Source organism: Rhinolophus sinicus, linkage group LG07 (assembly GCF_036562045.2).
Source record: "Rhinolophus sinicus isolate RSC01 linkage group LG07, ASM3656204v1, whole genome shotgun sequence".
NCBI lineage: Eukaryota > Metazoa > Chordata > Mammalia > Chiroptera > Rhinolophidae > Rhinolophus > Rhinolophus sinicus.
The window spans coordinates 11,893,755-11,908,087 of NC_133757.1; positions in this window are offsets into that span (position 1 = coordinate 11,893,755).

The following is a 14,333-nucleotide window of genomic DNA, read 5'->3' on the forward strand; positions in this document are numbered from 1 at the left end:
TGCTATGAATCTCTGTGGGTTGTGTCATGAACGATGCCAGAGAGGTGAACTGCTTCGGGGTATGGGGAGGGTTTGAGTGGTGGAAATGCTTAGGTTTTTTTTTTTAAAGGTGAATTAATGTACTTGACAAATCTTAGTGTGAATGCAACAGATTTTTGCATAATGAAGCCTCATTTCCTAGTAATGCCCAGTATTCATTTTATTGTTTCACTTATTCCATTTGGGATTTCAGAGGTACTCATAAATTAGCACAGTATTGCAAAAGTTACACATAGTGGGTGAGGAATGTTTTATAATATTAAATAATGCATATTATTCTTAAATTTGTATTATCAGTTCTAATGTAACATATTTAATGTGTTGTTTTTTTTACTGTGGCAACTAGACTGAACACTAGAGTTATGAATAGTTACTTTTTTATTAAAAATTAAAATAAAATTTAAATGTAAATCAATTGAAATATTTTTATTATTTTGATATTTATTGATTATAACATAATTTTCCACTAGATTATAGTTTTGAATATTTTGAAGAAAAATATTTTTGAAAATATACATACAGAATCATCTTAATTTTTAAATTTCATTTTATTTTTTAATCCATTAGCTCACTAATGTCAAATAACACACATACTGTGAAAAATCTTGATTATAATAGCTTAATTAGTGATTTTTGCTGAAGTGAAGGTAAGAAAAAAATGATATGGGATATATATATATATATAGGAATGTATGAATTGTGTTTGTCTTTGATTACTATATAAACATTCCCTAGCCTGTTAATGAAACACCAAGACATATGCAATAATAATTAAATTCAGTTGTCTTTGATATTTACTGATTTTGTCATATAAAAACCATAGTCTTAGCTGTATTTTTACAAAAATGTTGTTGTTATGAAGGTATATGTGTTAAGGTAGCAAGATGGAATATATTTTATTTAACTTTACTTTTGCCTGATTTGTAACTTAAATATTTTACATATGAATTGTACTCCTCCACTTGTACGCTTGCTCAAGACCCCACGAATGTTAGGGGCACAACTAGCCGTAGGATTAGTCGGATATATTTAGATAGTTTGCAGTAACTCCCAGGTAGAGTTATGTTATTGTTAGTCATCCAGATGTAGGGATGGCTTCTAATAATACTGTTGTTGACTAATGGGTTTATGTCACTAAGGTGCAAACAGGCCAAAAGTCTCATCCATATAAAAACATGCCCAGGGGTAACTGGCATTTGAAGTGATGGAGAAATAAGGTTTGAAATGTATGAAGCCAGAAGACAGTCTATGGAAATGTCAATAATCAGATGTGTCAAGTTGTACGTAGAGGATTTGGCGGTCATTGATGCCCACCCACAAGGGAAGGTCTCACCTACCAACAGCACAGCACATACGATATTACTTGCACCATAATTTTTTTCTTTCTTGAATGAGAATTGCCTGAAATAGAATTTACTATAATTACAGTGTTTAAATTTCTTAATAATTTGACATAAAAACTGACCTCCACAAAGATGAGATAGAACTCGTAATACGCTACTGCAAAAGGGACAGGGACAGCATAGTGATTAATGAGGATCATCAATATAAAGAGTATTTAAGATTAGTCACTTCCCAGGAAGACTTGACACGCTGAGATTTTAGACCTTATATACAAAGTAAACTATTGTCTGTGTCTATGAGTTTTTGTTTGTCATTTGTTTGTCTTGTTCTTTTGTTGTTTTGGGTTTATATACCACAGATCAGTGAAATCATATGGTTCTCTGCTTTTTCTGTCTGACTTATTTCGCTTAGCATTATGATCTCAAGATCCATCCATGTTGTCACAAATGACAATAGTTTAGTGGTTACCAGAGGGTAAGGGGGATGGGGGGTGGGAGTTGAGGGTAAGGGGGATCAAATATATGGTGATGGAAGGAGAACTGACTCTGGGTGGTGGACACACAATGGGATTTATAGATGATGTAATACAGAATTGTACACCTGAAATCTATGTAATTTTACTAACAATTGTCACCCCAATAAATTAAAAAAAAAAAAAAAATATATATATATATATATATATATATATATACTTATCATATGATCTAGTAATTCTCTCTTGGCTTTAGCTATTTACCAAAGAAAAGTGAAAATCTATGTATGTGTACACACAATGACTTGTATGTGTGACATCATATCAGTATTCAAATACCAGCAGTATTCAAAATATCCAAAATTTGGAAACAATTCAATCTCCCACTGACTAATTTATTGAAAACACAAAGTGGTATATGCATATGAGTAAACAACTTAATAATAATGATAATAATAAACCTATTAACCCAGTCTGCAAAATAGATGAATCTCTGAAACATTATCCTAGGTGAAAGAAGCCAAATCCAAAAGACTGCATGTTTTATGAGTCAATTTTTAGGAATTTCTAGTAAAAGTACATCTATAGAGATTGGTGGTTGACTATGTCAAAGGGTGCAAATGAAACTCATTGCACAAGGAACATTTTGATGGGTAATTTAAAAGTTCTAAAATAATGTATTTACACTTGCAAAATCATAAGTTTATTAAAAATTATTGAACTACATACTTATAATGAGCAATTTTTGTGTGCAAATTAACTATGCTCCAATAAAGCTATTACAAATATAATTAGGGGTAGATCAAGTTGTAGTTTAACTAGCCGTACCTAAAAACAGTCTGAAATGTAAAAATCATTTTATTAACAAATCCTAGTCTTCTGAAATACAAGTTTTTTCAGAAGCCCTTCTTATCCTGGAGTTAAGTTCAATACCTGGTAAGCTGTACACTAGCATGAAAATGTATTCAATTTAATAAATAAAAGGAAATTAATTATCTAAAAAAAATAATAAACTTCAGTGACAGGGGCTTGTCCAAACTTGACATCAAGCCTAAAAATATAAACATTACTAATAATGAGATGTGAAGCTAAAACTTTTCCAAATTATCAATAATAAAAAAAAATTCTTACCTTGCTGGAGGAAAGACTGAATTATCTTTATATTTTCTTTCTGAAAAAAAGATATTATAAAAATGAAGAGGCATTAAAAAGTATGTAATAAAAAACGAAGGAAAAAGAATATTAGAAACTTATATCAATTAATAAACATGTCAAGTCTCTAGATTTGGTAACGTTTTTGGTATTTGCAAGCTTTTAAAATCATAATTTTGTGACTTCTTTTCTTATTCTAAATATTCACTATCATATGTGAGTATGACTTTCAGATTTGAGGTTGTGTAATCTCAAAGAATGTCTTACAGCATCTGGAACTGCTGCTGTGCTTATCTTACTGATGATACGTTGATAATATGATCCTTTTCAGAAAACAAAACGTTTTCATTTCATTCATTTTCAAACGTCCGGTGTCCACACCATTCCCCTGAACAAACACAACGTCCAGCATGTGTAGGTTTCAGCTGCCACCAAACAAAATACAACCAAAGAACATTCCCTTCAGACCTATTCTATTGCTTTCTTAACTCCTAAGTTTGCAATGTCGACGAAAGGGTGATCAAGAGAGAAAGTAAGATGTCCTGTTGGCATCTGACCTAGTTGTTTTTCACTCCTTTACTTTTAAACAACTCCTCCTCCTCTTCCTCTTCCTCTTCTTTTCCCCTCCTTCTTCTTTTAAATAAAATTTATTTCAGTTCCCGTTGTCAACGTGGCACGTATTCATAACACCAGCTTTTAAAAATATAGAAAACTAGAAATAGGTTTTTCATACATGGTTCTGTTGTACTGAGAATGATATTCAGCCTTTGTGATCTTCCTCCTAAATACTTATAATTCCAGTCTACCCATGAGGAAAAACATCATACAGGTGCAAAATGAAGAACATTCTACAAATATCTCAGTACTCCTCAAAACTGTCAATATGCCATCAAAAACAAGGAAAGTCTGAGAAACTGTCACCCTCCAGAGTAACTTAAGGAGACATGGCAACTAAATGTAATGTGGTATCTTGGATGGGGTCCTAGGACAGGAAAAATATGTTATGAAAACTAATTAAATCTGAATCAAGTATGGAGTTTTATTTATAATAATGTATCGATATTGGTTCATTAGTTGTGATAAATGCACCAATGTGATAAATGTAAGATGTTAAAAACAGGAGAAACTGGGCATGGAGTGCATGGGAGCATTTGGGAACTTGCTGTACTACCTTTTGCAATTTTTCTGTAAAACTGAAATTATTCTAAAATCAAACTCTTGTCTAAAAAACAAATCAGCGTAAGTACAAATACCTGCATGTATGTCCCACTTTGCAAACCAGAATCCTTCTTAGTGACTTGTCAAAATGTAGGCAAAATACATGTATATTGAGTTAAATGACTCAATTCCACATACTCAAAGGATCCACACTCCTCTTTAAAAAAGTAAACACCTGCACCAAAGAGAATGTTGACATGAGATTCTGAAAATACTGTAGAATGAAAGTCTTTATATGGTTAAAAATAAATCCATAGTCTCAGGGCTGAGACTAGTCATCATTTCTATTCCCAAATCTTTTTTGACATCTTTTCTCCAAAATAATTTTCTAGGTGTGTTTTTACAATTGGGTTAATACTATATACGTAATTTTGTATTTTACCATTGAACATTATAGCATGTGTTTTTCCATAAAGAGCATTTTAGTGTCTACATGATATTCTACCAATATTTGCCTAAACATTTCTTTATTGTTGGATACTTGGGATAGTTCCAATTTTTTTCAGTATTATAAATAGCCTGGCAGAGGATATCTGTGCACATAAAGCTACTTTATGTATTGAAATTATTTCCTTCTAATTGATTCCCAGAAGTGAAATTAGCGGGTCAAGAACTTTTAATGCTTTTGATGAATTCACTGCGTGGATTTTTATTGCAAAATTGGCAGGAATCAGCATCCTTGAAACATCTCTCTCCATTGCTTTCAAGCCAGTTGGTAGGTTCCCAACTCTGAAGGCACCCAGCATAGACTGTACTCATTTCCTCATTTCTTGTCATGCTGGGAGAAACAAAACCTCATTGTATTGTTTTCCATTTGACAGAAGCAGTTGATAGAACTTCTAAAGTGTGCTGACTCTGAGAACCACTGAATTAAACCACTGAATTAAGAAACAGAGGTGGTGATAGGTGATGAGGCAGACCGTATTAGAATAGTAATATTAAGCCAACATATACTGAGCTCTTTTTGTGTGTCAATCCTGGACTAAAGGATTTAGGGAAATTACCTTCTTTTACCATCACACTAGCCCCATGAGGCAGTGTGGCAGAGGATGCTTATTATCTTCCAATGTCAATTCTCCTCACCTCTGTTAGTAACACAAACCTGGTTTTCATTTTACATGTTTCCTCCAGGAATAAAGAGGCATTTACCAGCCTCCTTTGAGCCATGGGACTAAGTGTTAGCTTATGAATGACAGAAGAAATTTTATATGAGTTATCGCAATCCTTCTTTCAAGGGAGGGGACCCATCTTCTTTTTCTTTCCTTCCATTTTACTGTGTGGGTTATGGAGATGATAGCTGGAGCTCCAGAAGTCGTTTTGGACCATGAAGATGAGAGCTACACCCTAGGACCCAGCAGGAGGCTGGATTCACACATAGTTCAGTCCTTACTTTATACTATAAAACTAATACTTAGCAATGGAAACGTAGAGCAACAACATAAGCATATTAGATAGAGAAGAGGAAGGCACTGAGACTGTTATGGGGAAGAAAGTTCTTGTCCTATTTGATACTAAACAGAGAGGATGTGTGGTAGAGTGGAAAGAGCCTGGATTCTGGTCCTGGCCTCATGACCTTGGACACATTACCTAATCTGTACAGGTATCAAGTTTCTTCTTCTCCAAATGAGTGGGTCAGGTGACCTATGGCTGGTCTTTAATGTTCCTCCCACTTCTGGTAGATGTGACCTATGATCTAAATATAGGGTTAGGGGAACAAGTACTAGCTTAAGGGGAAGATAAATGAATCATTGGCGGTCAAAGGTTAAAACTTTCAGTTATCTGATGAGTAAGTTTCAGGGATGTAATGTACAGCATAGTGACTATAGCTAAGACTACTGAATTTCATACTTGAAATTTTCTAAGAGCATAGATCTTAAGGCATATGCACACAAAAGGTAACTATGTGAGGTGATGGATGTGTTAATTAACTTAAACGTGGTGATCATTTCACAAGGCATACACATATGTACATATATCAATTCATCATGTTGTAGGATGCATGCTTTCAATATAACTGACAATTGTATTTGTCGATTATATCTTGATAAATTTGGAAAAAAATGAATAGTTGGGTAAAAGAGAAAAGGCAAACCTACTATTAAAAATAAAATTAGTGCAGGCAAGATAATGAAAATGATATACTTATTGCAATCAATGTACACAGGGAATGTTGGCAACTCAAATGTCAAATTCAGTAACAAGGGAATGACCCAGTTAATTAAGTATTGCCTATTTATTCATTCATTCATTCATTCATTCATTCATTCATTCATTCATTCATTATTTATCCCTTTTTATGTGACAAAAGAAATGTGTGATTGACCTGTAGGTCAATAGTGAAATTAAGGAAGGTAAAAGGAAACTAAAGTTTATCAAGCACCTTTACTTACCAGGTACTGTGTTAGATGTTACACACACATTACCTTACTTTGTTCTCCCAATTACCCTACGAGGTTGATATTTTACTCTAATTTTTATTCAGATAAGGACGGTGAAGTTACTACAGAGGTTAAAGAAATGATCCCCATGATAATTATGAAAACTGACCTAGGATTTGAACCCATTACAAACCCTAAACACTGCAATGTCTCGCAATGGCCTTTCAAATTATTGGTCCTTCCTAGCTGGCCTCTCTGCTGCATTTACTTTTCCTGATTCTTGCAACACACGTTGTTATCTTTCAGGTCTCCGAAATAACCTGTTTTCCCACCTATTTCTATGGCTCCTCTGGTTCCATTACTAGTGGCTTTTTCGATTTTCTTTGTTTATTCTTCAAATACAATTATTCCTCAAGAGTCTTCTCTTTTCTTCACATTTTACAGATTCCTAGATATTTTCACCTGTGGCAAGATCATTTCCTCCTATGACTTCACTTCTGTCTCTATGTGAGAAACTTCCCTCCATCTTTTTTCCAAAGCTTCTGACCAACATTGCCAACTGTCTTCTGGGCCTTTCTAACTGAGTGTTTTATCTGAATCATAAAGTCACTGTATCCAAGCCTACGAAACTCTTATCTCTCCTAAGAGCGCTTCCTCTCGCCGTCTGCGTTCCTGTTGTAGGAACTGCTATCCTTTGAGTTACGAGCTGGAAACTGCCACATCATCTTGGATACTCTCAAGGTCTGGGTTCCCAGAGAGACCTGCTGGGCCCTGTAGGTTCTTCCTCTGTGCTGCCTCCCTTGTGCATTTCCTACTGTGAGACTCACTGTCACACTCAGGAGTCCCCTCTCAGGACTTCATCTCTTGCCTGAATCACTGATGTTGACCCAGGCTTCTGTCTCCCCAAGAATACATCCCAGACATTATTTACCGATCAGCCATCTTGAATCACATCTCTGATCACAGTGTAGTGTCTATATTGAATGAAACTCACACCATTGAACTTGGGCACAGGATCTCCTTGTATTCCCCTCAGTACAGCTTCTAAGGCTTCAAGTCCACGCCCTTTCATACCCGCTGCTTCTGCTGACCTGCTGAGGTTTTCGCTCATGCTGTTCTTCCCTGGTGATGGTCCTTCGCCACCCTTCTCTACATGCTGGCTGCCCCTCATAATTCAAGGCCAAGTTCAAGTGTGACAATCTCTTTTACGAATTATTTTTCCTGATTCCACTCAGTCATATAAGATTTCTCCAGTTTCTGAATACCCACTTATATTATTTTCATCCTTCTTATCTTTTAAAATCATTCCATTTTTTAATACTGTACAACTTCCATTGTGCTTTCTTTATTCCCTGCTTTTTTTCCTTTTTACCTTTGACCACCCATTTCTCCCAACCCCAACCCCCACCTCTGGCAACCACCAATCGGCTCTCTGTATCCATGAGCTTGGTTTGTTTTCTGTTTTTAGATTCCACATATAAGTAAGATCACACAGTGTTTGTCTTTCTCGAACTTATTCCACTTAGAATAATGCCCTTGAGGTCCATCCACGTTGTTGCAAATGGCAAGATTTCATTCATTTTTATAGTTGAATAATATTCTAGTAAATACAAACACACACACACACACACACACACACACACACGCCACAATTTCTTTATCCATTCATCCACTGATGAACGCTTAGGCAGTTTCCATATCTTGGCTATTGTAAATAATGCAAAGCATTATTTTTATCCTTCTTATATAACTTTTAAAATCTTATAGTACTTAGGTTTTCATCTCCATTACTAACTTGCAAGCTTGAAGGCCAAGAGTATATATTTGTATGCTTGTTATGATACCTGATTAGTGGAGATTTTTTCTAAAACACAGATCTGATTATTTCATTGCCCTGCCTTCTCTGTGAGACAAAGTCAAACTCAGCAGCACGTGAGGCACGGCCTTCCTCGTGCTGCCTCTACGTGCTTCTCCCACTACCCCTTCCTCTAAGTGTGCATCAAGCAGAACGTAGGGAACTGGACACACATTAGCTCTGCCTAAGCTCTGTGCCTAACTCCCTGTCTATAAACTGAGGAAGCTGACCTTTGTGATATAAGGTCCTTTGTGGTTCTAAAACAGTATAAGCTTTGAATTTTAAGGGTCACATTCATAGATACTTGAGTAAGCTCTTCTTCTAAGGGAAAAAAACACCACCAATAAAACAAAAACTTGACCAATCTGGCTTTCTCTCTGACAATAATGCCAGTGCTATAACCGTAAAACCATCCTAAAGTGTGACTATTTCTTGCCATCTATGCTGACTCAATGTTTATCACAGTCAGGTGGTGACTCTGGGCATCACCCACAAAGGAGCTCCTCTCTTGGGGTAGGATATCATTAAGCAATTTTAAGAATGGAGAATGATTTAAATCGCAACTAAAAATCCAAAGAATCAGTGTGTCTTGAGTAAAGAGATTGAGTTAGGTCCAGCCAAATTGGAGACCTTGCAGTGGCACGAGGAAAATGAACACCCTGTTATTTTCAAAGAACAGAAACTAAGATCAGCTTTTTTCCTCCATTGTGAAAGGGGATAACCAGGAAGCAATAAGAAGGACCTAAATTCCTTTAAGCTCCACCTTAAGGACGAAGCCCCACCAGTGGGCTGGTAGACGCCTAAGAAAGAAACAGGATCACTTGACAGAAGATGAAGAGCTCAATTTAAGGAGGAATCTTCTCATAAGTAGAATGTCCCCAAATGGGAATTCACTGATTACTTCAATAATATATTTGAGAACCTTATTAACAGGACATTAGGGATTTAAACATTAAATCTGCCCTCAAGGAGACTACAGTCTAGTAGAAGTCATACAACATATGCAAAGGAATTCCAAAACTAGAGAGAAGGTAAAATTTATGAACTGAGTAGAAAAGTAATACATCCAATGTCAGTGGCAATTTTCAAGGAGAGGCTGCATGACTATTTGGGGTGATGTAAGAAAGATTTATACATCCGGTAGGAAGTGAAACTACACGACCTTCAAGATCCTTTTCAACAAATACTCTGTGCTTTTATGAAGACTGTTACTATAATAAAGATTTTATAAAAAAGAGGATTTCTGTTCTACTCACATCTCAGTTGTTTTTCTTGCAGAAATATATCTTTATTATATACTATCATTTTCTAACATTATTTCTTAGAACACATATTCTAATTAATTTACTTAAAACATGTCTGAGAATTCAATCAGTGAGAAAAGCCAATAGAGCATATTTCAAACGATTTCTAAAAGGCAGATACAAACATTTTTCCAATATAATTATGATGGATTTTAAAGGAAACCTTAATTATTTTATATAATACAAACCAGAAAAAATGAGGCTAATAAGTTTACATACACCTATAATTTCCATTCACTCTTCATATGATTTTAGCTTTAAGATTAATTGTTCAGAATCTTATTTCACAGTCACTCAACTTTTATAGACTATGATATTGACAGACTTGGTACAAGGTATAAAGTCTTATGTGGCATGATACGTAATTAGAATACTTTGTCTTGTAGCTTACATTAATGGGTGCATGTCAGAGAATGCCGATTTGCCTCTGAGAAAAATGTGAACCCACATTAATTAATTGATTGTGGAAAAGCCAATGAGGCCACTGACCCCTTTGTCTCTGCCCCACACAGGGAGGGCTAGCAGCTGCAGGCCTGTTGGGAGCCCTACGTGCCAGACTACTCTCCCTTGATCTGACTTCTGTAACATGATGTAAATTCATGTTCAAGTAGTCTACTGGGTACATTTTTCGAATGTAAAGCCACTGGATTAGATTAAATTTTTTTTTTAAAAGCATTAGTAGAAACATCTTTTCCTGGAACTACCCACTAGCAACTTTGATTAGCACTTTAAATAGTCCCCAAAGTTCTCCAAAATCTTCAACAATGCTTAAGCTCATCCATTATGTGGGCTTTCAAAGAGTAATTTTATTTCTAAATTATTGTGGTAAGGGAGCCTCTCACTACTGTTCCTAAATACGCATACGTAAGTTCATTTGAATGGTAATGGGTACAGTCCCACCATTTTTAGAACACTGCATTATAAATAAATAAGTGGCAGGATCTGGTCCATTGTTTATAGGTCAAGATACTTTGTCCTTATGCCCAAGGGTGATAAGGCTGTAGCAACTGATTTGCTACGCAAACTGACAAGAGGCTGCTATGTAAACCGGAAAGCAAATTTATTCATGTGTAAGGGGACAATTCACTTGTGAGGAGAAAAGATGCTCTGCTGCCTGGTAATCATGGTCTCTCCCCACAGGCCACATCAATAATGTTCCTGTTGCTTGGTGAGCATAGCATCTGATCAAGGAGAGCTTGCTGCTTGATATTTATGGCCACTGTTACCCATCTATGAAAGACCGATGCATCTATCTCCACAGTAACAATATCCTTGAGGCCACTGGTTGGGAACATTTTTCCCCTAGACAGTGCTGGAGACACTCTGACAAATTTTTGCTCTTTGGAATCTCTGTTTATAGACACCATACAGGTCATTCTCTTTAATGTGGTCTTTCATCAAAGGATGATTGAGTATCATATAGAGGCTTAGGTCAAGGCAGGGTTTACTCACTCAATACCTATAGGGGGCAGGTAGTCAGATGAGACGTGAGAGGAAATCGAGTGTCAGAAAAACCACCAAATGAATTTTATATTTCCTGAACATAGTACAAACAGGTATGTATGATATTTTTAGAGATATTTGAAATTTTAAAATAAAAAACATTGAAAAAAATAGAAATATTTCACTACTGAAGTTTTCTTTCATCATTTGTTATTCCTGTCATTTGTTAACCTGTCATTGAAACTAACATTCGCTATCACTATCAGGCCATGCAAACCTAAACCATAAATCCTTCAAGTGGGTGCAATAATTTGATTTACTCAATTTCATACACAAAAATGGAGTTTACAAACACTGGTGCTATTTAACTTGTATAGACTGTACATACAATGGTTATTATCTGGAGATATTTTCAGTTCTGGCATTTTAACATCACTGTACTTAGTTTTCAGTTACTTATTTGCAGTTCAATAACTTCAATTTGTAGCTCTTTTACATTTTATCAATATCAAATTATAAAGGTAAGCTTTCTAATGTTTCGATGTTAGTTTATTTTCATCAAGTTAAAAACCAGAGAACCTTTGTGGAATTCCATTTTCAACTATATAGCTTTGGTAATGTAGTTCAAGCCATGACTTTCATTTCAGGAAAATTATTTAAGTGTATAGGAGAATGAGCCAGATTATTCCTTGCCAAATCTGTTTCTTAAAGACACAATTTTACTTCAAGTGAGCAAAGTGAACCATACATTTGTGTAACTGTTTGTGAATGCCTTTGTAGAGAACTATTCAAAGTTGATAGATTCGAACATGAACCAAAAAGGCCAAGATGTTGATCTACTTCTCATTGTTAAGAGATTAAGTGGGGATTTGCTCTTGAGTGACCTAAGTGTCCAAAAATATCTCTCTGTACTCAGCCACATAAGGCCACGCAGTACAAAGATTGCTGCAGTATGCACCTAATTTATAAAAAGAAGTCCTGGGGTATCTGGATTTCATGCAATGGGATTTTATCCACTTCACAGCGTTAATACTGCACAGTTATGGCATATTACATTTTAAATTCTTCGGCACAAAGCAATTCCTGGAAAAATGATGTAATCAGAACACCTAAATTCTATGTCTCTTGGAAAATGTTTCTTTCTTTAAGTTTTCATATTAACACTGTCCATTGCAGGAGTTGAATCACACTGACTGATTTTGACCAACTACATTACATTTTGCAATTTTCTTACAAAGATTAGTCATTTGCTGAGTTCCAATCAGAGCCTCTCATCTTCTGACACTAAAAATTCTTGTCAATATCACCAGTACAATATAGCTAACTTTGGGATATTTATGTCTGTGCTTTCATCTTCTGCAATGGAAAATGCTACAACCTATTTCACCTTTTTTTTTTTTTCCTTTCCTTTCTTCCGCCTCCCACCCCACTCCGGCTTAAGCCGTTGTTTCTCAGTCTAGTTTGTAGGACACAGCTCCCTGGCCCCTGCTGGTATTACATTATGAGCCTTGCGCTTCCCCGGTCTGCAGCTGTCAGTTGCTGGTTGTCGGTAGGCCGCTCACAGTAGCTCACAGCAACTCACGCTAACCTCTGGCTGCTCATGGCAGCCGAGCTCCAAGGAGAGCTGTTGTTCACAATCTTAGCTATAGAGGGCGCAGTTCACTGGCCCATATGGGAATCGAACCGGTGACCTCATCATCAGGAGCATGGAGCTCCAACCACCTGAGCCACCAGGCTCAGGAGAATCTTAAAATGATTGGTTCAATTAAAGCAACAACAACACTATAGGTCAAAAGGCCAGACAGGATAAATAGGTTGGCAAGCTAGATTAGCCCCCTACACAATCAGCATGTAATCTCTGCATTAAAGAGTAAGGTATTTTTATAGAATTTAACTTTTCTAAGACTACATCGACCACTGTGATTGAACTGCTCAATTGGGCCAACACCTCAAACATTTGCAAAAAATGTATGCATGTGAGTTTATGGTGGGAATCTCTTATTTTTGTTATCCCAATAAGTTTTCCCTACTGGTGGAGCTGCCAGTCACGTGGCCCTGCATCCACCATCATAGAGAGGATGTTAGGCGACGCAGTTCTAAGATTTATGGATGGGCCCATGGCCCAAGTCAGGCCAGTTAGAATGCTCCCCAGGTTTTTATTTAAACAATTGAGAGACTCAATTTCCTTGGGGCTCTCTACCTGAAAGTACAATTAAATCTAGAACAGTTTGTGGTCATTTTTGTCACCTAACAGGAAAAGTCTACCTCAAAAGACGGCAACATGGAGGAAGGTATCAGAGTCAAAACTTAAAGAAAAGAGACAAACTGATCATAATATCATTTGAACTGGTAAATCCAGCAATTTCTGAATCCAGAAATCTCCTTGCTCTTCCAAGTTACATAAACCAATATATTCTCTTTTTGGCCTAGGCTGGATTAGGGTGGTAACAAGCAAAGGGTCCCAACTCTCTATCTGGCTTGTATAAATAACTAATATTACCTACTATGTCTGAGTTGTTTGACAAGCTTTTTGGTCCATATAATCCTGAATTTTCTCCATTGTAATTTACTACACTTAATCATGATCTCTTATTTAACATCAATTTTATGTATTAGATTTGGAAAGCTTTTTCTATAAAGGGCCAGACAGTAAGTATTTCAGACATTTTGGGCCAGAGGGACTCTGTCATGACTAACTCGACCCTGCCTTTTAGTGTGAAATCGGCCATCGACAATTCATAGACAAATGAGTGTGGCTGTGTTCAGTAAAAGTATCAATGGCACTGAAATTTAAATTTCATATAATTTTCACATGTCATGAAATATTACTGTTCTTTTGATTCTTTTTCAACCACTTAAAAATCATTCTTAGCTGTGATCTGTATGGGGTCTGTGGGTTGTAGGTTGCTGACCCCGCAGTAGATTATAACCTTTGTAAGGGCGAGAAGTGAGTCTGATTGTCAGTGTGTCTCTAGCACAAAGGGGCAGTTTATCACTAATTACCGAATGGATAATGAATGCTCAAGATGATGGAAAATTCAGTTTTCCCCAAAAGTACAGTCACACCAAGCATTTTGTAAATTTAGTAGGTTGTATTCAAGATGTAAGAAACCTGAGGAAGGTCACCG